At 39.6% G+C, this 7,973-nt stretch overlaps 1 pseudogene; it reads right to left on the reverse strand.

Annotated features, from left to right (window-relative positions):
* Positions 1-3,650: 3,650 nt before the first annotated feature.
* LOC120746806 overlaps positions 3,651-7,973 on the reverse strand; it is a 7,947-nt pseudogene continuing 3,624 nt past the window's right edge.

The raw sequence follows: 7,973 nt of genomic DNA on the forward strand, positions 1-7,973 counted from the left end.
TGAATCTTAAGTCTTAAATTTTAAAGCAACATGAATAAATAAGGAGCTACAGAAAAACCACTTTACTGCTCACAGACGTTCCTACATGATAGAGAACAAATAAGTTTAGAGTTCAGAGTTATCTCAGCACAGATGTGTTTACACATTTTAATATTATTTTACCTCAGACTGAATAAGAGCTGAACTGACTGCTGCAGAGACTGATGGATTTCCTCCAGATTTACCTTAAACAGCATCATAACCACTCATAGCAACACTATTAATAGAAGCAGTAATAAACATGCATTTCACTCTTTATACAATGTAATCAGAGTATACAATGAATGCATTGTAACTGTATTTGGTATCAATAAACACAGATTTGTGTGTGACTGTGATTCATGACTTCAACTTGGAAGCTGATCTTCTCTGAGCTGAAGACTCTGCCTCTCATTCCACTTTTCAAAGTCGTGCCAGGTGGTCCTTGGGCACTGTTCTCGGCTCGTGCTAGGACATCCGACTGATGCCTGTTGCCTCTGGTTCTCTGAGACTCTCACCCTTTGGCTCTGGGTGCCCCATCTGGGGCCTTCCTCCTTCTCCTGCTGTGGCCTCCTGGATCTCCTGGATCTCCTGGATCTATCACTGTCTGCCTCTGACACCCAGGAGGGCATTATTGCACCTCCCTGCCCTCATTATTGTCTACCTTTTGTGACAATGACACACACCACAACAAGATTGTTAATTTATGTATCTGTGCATTTTCATATCTTTGTGTTCCAGGTGCTGTATGTTTTTGTTCCCTTTGTTTTTTCTTACAGGTGCAGCAGTTGGTGACACATTGTTGGACAACACGACAACAGGCAGAGGAAACAAGAGGAACCATAGAGAACTTATAGAGCTGATCTTGGAAAAGCAACATGTTTTTGGCACCACAGTGCATTCAGATCATAATTCAAATTGCATAAACTGCCAGACATGACAGGATTAAACAACATATATTAATAACATGTTTCTGTACAGGAGTATTTGAGTAAAGTAGCTCAGAGGTAAGGCAGGACAAAACCATTTAAAAATTTAAAAAGAAACACAAAAACATCAAATTACCAGGACAATGTCTCTCTTTCCCATTTTAATATCATGATTCAAACAGGAATTAAATGCAATTTGTAAACATTTAGATATAAAATTAACTAAACTGAAGCAAAGTGGTAAAAAGTAAAAGTTAGAATAAACTGTATTCATGTCTGACCTCAAACTTTTCCAGTCAAGTTTTTACATTTTCTCATTTTGTTTTCATTATATTTATAGCTTTCAGGCTCTCGGACGCTAAAAGTTTAAATACACTGATATCCTGGAAAGATGAAATGGATATGGATATCGTGAATAATTTAATTAAGTGCTCACTCAGGTTAAAACACCATCACATGAGACACATCACACTTCTACATCTGGCTGGCTCTGTGTATACTAATGTTTGTTATTCAATGTCCTGTCATGTTTGCTGTATGGCAGGCAGCATGAAGGTTCCTGGATTCAGGATTCTTACACGGAAACAAATTTAAAGCTGTATTTGTTGGGAAATAATGCACAAAATAAACATTTACGAAAAACAAACCAAAACTTGAACATGGAAAATAAGAACTAGACTCTGGGGGACTAGAGACAGAAACACTAGGAAATAAGGAGCATGGAACTAGGAATGATGGACAGAAACATGGAGAAACTTACAGCACATGGGACAACACGACAACAGGCAGAGGAAACACACAAGGGAATGACACACAGGAGGAGAGCACAGATGGAAATAATCACACATAAGGAGACCAAGGGGAAGCAAAACTGAAAACTGAACACAGGACAAGGACTATCAAAAGAAAACAGGAAGCATGACGAATATGTAGATGCAGAAAAGACACTGTGACTGGGGGAACAAAAACAGAGACACTAGACACTGAGACATGGAGACATGACTGCCTGTGCAACAGAGGGAACAATAAACATGGAGACAAGAGCTTATACACAGGCTTGAGATGGACACTGAGGGAGGGAGAACTAGGATCACTAAGAACCAAAACCATGAATAAAAGTAATCAAAGAATATAAATTAACAACACAGATAAAACACTGGGTCACAGATCCAGCACTGTGACATGTCTGCTTCTAAACAGGACTTTTTTTACATACTTAGCATGCTAAAACAAAAACAGAAGGACAAAGTATTGTTTAAAATACTAAATTAAAATTGATTTATTTCCAGACATCCAGTCTGGTTCCTGAAAGAAAAGAGTTTGTATCATCATGATTGAGCTAAAACCTCTGAGTGTAAAGAAACACAGCTTTCTTCTTAATCGCACAGTCTGGTTGTCTGAAATCAAAAATGAAAAAACTGTAATAAATAAATGCAAAATAAGAAGGCATTTCACTATTTTGGTATTATATCCACATTATCACATGCTGATGATCTGACAATAATGATAATAATGAAACTATACATGCATCCCATCCTATTCCAGCTGTCTTAAGGTCAGAGGCAGGCTACACCCTGGACAAGTCAAATAGTGAAACTAATAAAGTAATAAAGACTTTAACAAAAAGAATGAACAATCCAAATAATGTCACGATCTGCAGCAGCAGATTGTGTGGAGCGGAGAGTGACAGGACCCAAAATCAGACACGTGGAAACAGGATGGAATTTACCAGAAAGCGAGGCGTTCATTGAGACTGCATGAAAAATACAAATGAAAAACAGGAGTAAGACACAAATACCTAAACTGGGCAAAAACCAACACTGTGAATGTCGTGCATGAAGCATGAAACATGAAACCTGTAACTTCAATAACTCTGATATTCTTTATTATTAACTGGGAGAAAAAGTGCCGACTCAGTCTTTTGTTGCAGGACAGACTGTCTCTGTCAGATGTAAAACCAGCAAGCGTCCTCCTGACAGACCGTGGTCTTTTTCTTGTGTTAAGAGGTTTAGTGAAGTGAGTTTCTCTCATTTTGCTGTGAACACTAGAAGAGATGAACTTCTATATAAGCTGATTAAAGCAGACCTGTAGTCTCTCATCTGCCTGCATTCCTGTGTTTGTTCTGTTAGTCTGTTCTTAACATCATGTCCACTTCAAGCTCAATTCTGTCGTCATTATTTGAGTCCAGTTGTTGTCTCGCTGCCTTCTGTGAGTTACTCAGCCTCTGTTTTGTGTGCTTTAACTCTCAGACTCCTTATCTCCACCTCATCCTGACAATTAGAGATGCTCAGCTAAGTCTCCACCTGCTTCACCTCTGCCACCACCAGCTTCTAGACTCTTCTCTGCTTTGTTGCTTCATCAGAGTTTCACTGCCAAATAGTTCATTAATCAAACTTCAGTAAATCTTCATTTGAACTTTATTTAGATAAACTCTGTTTAAACATACAGATGACACCCTGCTCTTTAATTTCAATTATAACAATTTTTCAACATTTTCAGATTAAAATGTAGATCATAAAACAGCTTTGAGAGTAGAAATTATGAAGAGCACACAGATAATCTATGGTTGACATGACCTCAACATTTTCACTGCACATTACACTCGCTGTGTTCTGTTGACGTTTTTTCTTTTGGTCTGGTTTTACAAATATTACAAAATCTTTATTTTTTAAATGCATTTATTAAACTCACAGAGTCAAAGAACATGTTTTCTCGGTACGTTTTTATTCTTTTAAGAGTTTGAAATATCAGCTTTACAACAGACACAAAAGGATGAAACTAGAGGAGATTGTTGCTCTGATTGTTGTCATTATGAGATGGAAACATGACTGTTTGATGCTTTTTTAAAAATCTGCAAACAAAAAGAAACAGAGAGAAAGAGGAAAAAACAGCATGAAAGACTCAGTGATTGACATCAGGACTGGGAACACTGGTCTCTCCTCAGTATCTCTGAGACCAGAGACTGGGAGCCCTGGGTGGCCTCACAGGTCACAGAGCCCACCTTCCCCCACTGGTCTGCAGTGAGCGTCAGGGTGCTGCTCCAGCTGTAGAGGCCGTCATTCTGCAGCACTCCAGGAGTCCTGCTCTCCTCCCCTCTGATGCTGCTGCTGCCACTGCTGTCGCTCGTCTTCCAGGACAGACTCCAGTCTGAGGGGAAGCCCTTGTTGGCCACACACATGAGCGTGGCCTTCCCCTGCTCCAGCTCCTTGTTGGAGGGACCCAGCACCTTCAGGGCGGGGCGGGTATCACCTAGGAAACACCAATCAGCTTAGAGGACAGGAACCACAATTTGATTTTCTCCGTTAAGAAGTTTCTGTCAGGTGTTTTTTCTGCTCCACCAGTCATTCACTCACACATTGTTTCACTTCCCTTTAAGAAACCTCTCATGCATATCAGCACAGAGAGAATCATCACACAGTTTGAGCTGAAATATGTTCAAACTACACTGGAAATAAAAGCAGCAGATGTGGAAACATTTACAGCAGAAGTTTGGCTTTAAAATGATTAGAAGTCTAAATCATGGACGACTGAAGAAATGAGTGGACACAAGCACAGAGCAGCTACTCATTCATACAGATTTGAAATGTTATTGAACAGCTCACATGATTTCAAACTAAATCTGAAACATCTGACACGATAAAAACATCAGAAAGCAAACTTTAACTCATCCAAACAGCAGCTGATGTGGTGGAAATTTACAAACTAATCATAAGATGATGAAGTTTACTCTTGTCTACATATATTTTACTGTGACAGAAATGTAGATTCAACAAGAGAAACTCGCAGAGCTCATCTGAATTAGTCCAGTAAAAAGGACAAACATCAAACACAAAATTATTTTAAATAAAAAAAATACTTTTATCTCATCTAAGCAGCCTAACAAATAATTATTAAATAAAATGATACAATATTTCATAATAAACACAGTTTAATTAACTTACTTCCAACATCCAGTCTGGTTCCTCCACCAAAAGTCCACCACAGTGATACAAACTCATTGAGGCGCCGTACAAAACCTCTGACTGTAGAGAGACACGGCTCTCTGACTCTAACAGACTGAATTAAAACTAAAAGCTCTCTAGACTTAACCAGATGTATGTATATGTAAAATATCCTCAAGTCCACTCTGATGTTTTATATCATTTGTTAATATTCATTTTAACATTTATTCTGAAGCTAACTTTGTTTCTTCATGAAAATTGATGGAAAAAATATTTTACTGAGTTTTTTTCTGGCACACTGAACAGAAAAGTCAAGATAATTACAAGAAAGAAATCTGTTAAAGTAAAAGCGGTTTAAGTTTGACTTACTTCCAACATCCAGTCTGGTTCCTCCACCAAAAGTCCACCACAGTGATACAAACTCATTGAGGCGCCGTACAAAAACCTCTGACTGTAGAGAGACACGGCTCTCTGACTCTGAAACAAACAAACTCATCAATATGAATTCTTTAAATCATAATTTCATGACATATTATTATTATAATTATGAAATAAAAATGAATGAAACACAATAAAACAATTTTCCAAAAATGTAATTTGCATTTATTTTAGAGTTTTTATCCAGTTTTGGTCCTCAGTAACCAAAAGGTTATGGCTGTGATATATTGTGTATTTTAGAGTTTGAGAAAATCTAAAATAGTGCTGTCAGCGTTAATCTTGTTAAAATGACGTTAACGCCATAACCACATTAAGATCAAACCTGCACCATTCTTTTGGTCCACTGCAGTGTAGCAGTCAAAAGAAAAGTGAAGTGGCCACAAATGGCCAGGATAGAGCCCAGAGGGTTAATGCATAAAATGTATAAAAATATTATTGATTACAGGGTAATACATTAATGTTAATAGCAACTGTAAGCTTTTTACTTTGAAGTAAGAAGTATAAACAATGCTGTTACTGCCACGGGACCGAGTGGTCTGTACTGAACTGAACTCAGGCGCAGAAAACCCAGAGCAGAGACAGCAGATGGTTTAACAATATTTTATTAGGCCTAAGCGCTCCAAATGTAGCAAGGACAAAAAAAACCTAACCCTGCAATTTTGGCTTGGAGGCAGAATAAACAGAGAAAAACAGATAAACACCATATACACATTTAAGTTCAGGTTTTAGCAGAAATAACACGTTACAGTTAGCATGTAAGAGATTTGGGAGAAAATTCTTTACAAAAACATCATTTGCCAGACACTTTTATTAGTGACATACGTATCTATTGACATATAACAGACAATTTAGCAAAGGCTAACTAACATCTGGGCAATAAAAAACAGAGCAGAATGTAAGTTTGTCTTTGTGACAAACGCTACAATGTTGATGCAGGTGGAATGAGAGACATAAATAAAGTGCAATATGCAGTAAAGGGAACAATGTGCACTGATGTCAGATAGAGAAAAGTAGTGAAGTGAATTTGTTCAATAACAAGCAAAAATCTAATACGTTTGAAACTGACCACTAAAAGCTAACCAGAGGTGTCAAAAGTACACACATTGCAAGTTTAGATACTCGGGGGGTCTGACCGTTGTTGTAACGCTAACAAAGTGCCAACATAATCAGTGTAAGCAAACTAGATGATTCCTAGAATTATATAATTATTAACGGCAAATTTATACATGACAGACTCTGTCCCAACCTTTACGATCCACTTGCAAGGTTTCCACAGACGAGATCCATGCAGGAACGCATTTCCACCTACTGTAGAGATCACGTGTTTCCGGTTACTGTGGAGGTCGCAATATGGCGCTCCCCAGTGGCTGCAGCCCTTCTCTGTGCATGGGGCTGCACGCCGCTAACACGTTAACGATCTAACTGCGCTAATGCGTTGACGCCGTGCAGCCAACGCACGGGGCGATCTGCGTTAACTCGCTAAGAGAGATTTGTGGTGTTAATGCAGTTGTGGCTTCAACGTCATTTTAACACAATTAACGCTAACAGCACTACTCTAAACATTAAAATGTACTTTTAACCTACATTCACTAAACTTCAAACTGCATCAAAAAACTATTTTGTGTGTACTCCCACACACAGGTTACAAACGATAAGGAGCAGTTATTACACACTACATCACAAAACCTGTTCAGGGCATGAAACTCAAGTCTGTCCAGTGTCACAGGTTGTCCTGTTATTCTACAAAACATATACAAATGTGAAGTTAAAACAGAGATGAATGATTCTGAGCTGTGGTCAGGTTTGACTTTTGCATCCTGTGGTCAGCATTGTACATCATTGTGAATCACTGAAAGTGTGTTTCACTGAGTGAGTTTTCTGAAAATCTAAAGTAAGTTTTACAAATTGAACCTTTCCTCTGAATATTTTTTAAATGTCCTTCACTTTTGAGGCCCTGTTTACATGTGCAGGCGTCTTTTGGAAAACAGACTTTTCTATTTATTCTGTCCTGCTTACATGTTAACAGCACTTTAGTCCAAGACAATCCAATACAAAAAGCACATGGCCCAAAAATCAAAAGAATGATAATCAATGAAGTTTCAATGAAGCTCCAGAGGACGACCCGGAGGTCGGCAACACAATAGCCATGATCAAATAGTTGTGGGGAGGCCGTGGTGGCGAACTGCATACAAAGCGGTGACGTCGTCGGTGAGGCCATGGCAGAAAAGCCCCCAGTGGCTTGGCTTACACACACTCTGCGCAGGTGCATAGCATTGGCTTGGCAGGCGTCAGGCACGCTGAATGTCACGGCGCATGAGAGCCACGAATAGTGGAGCTGCTGGCGACGGATTCGTAACTGAGACGAAGCCGAACCAGCAAGCGCGGGGACTTCTGGCGGGGACGAAGCAGAAACGGCAGGCGTGGCAGTCCACTGGCAGCTGCCGCCGCAGTGGGCAGAGTAATTCCAGCAACTCCCGGGCTTGGATCGTCTCCTTGGCTTGGACCAGATAGCAGATCAGCGCCGAAGCCGACGGGATCTCCAGCAGTTCGGGATTGCCGTGAAGAATCACCTCCATGGTGTTTACTCCCACAAGCTTTGTCCACACATCCGAGGTGCCAGAGATGTATGCTCACAGGTTCCAGAGAC

This window comes from Simochromis diagramma, unplaced genomic scaffold (genome assembly GCF_900408965.1).
Source record: "Simochromis diagramma unplaced genomic scaffold, fSimDia1.1 OVJJ01000212.1, whole genome shotgun sequence".
In the NCBI taxonomy this organism is placed as follows: domain Eukaryota; kingdom Metazoa; phylum Chordata; class Actinopteri; order Cichliformes; family Cichlidae; genus Simochromis; species Simochromis diagramma.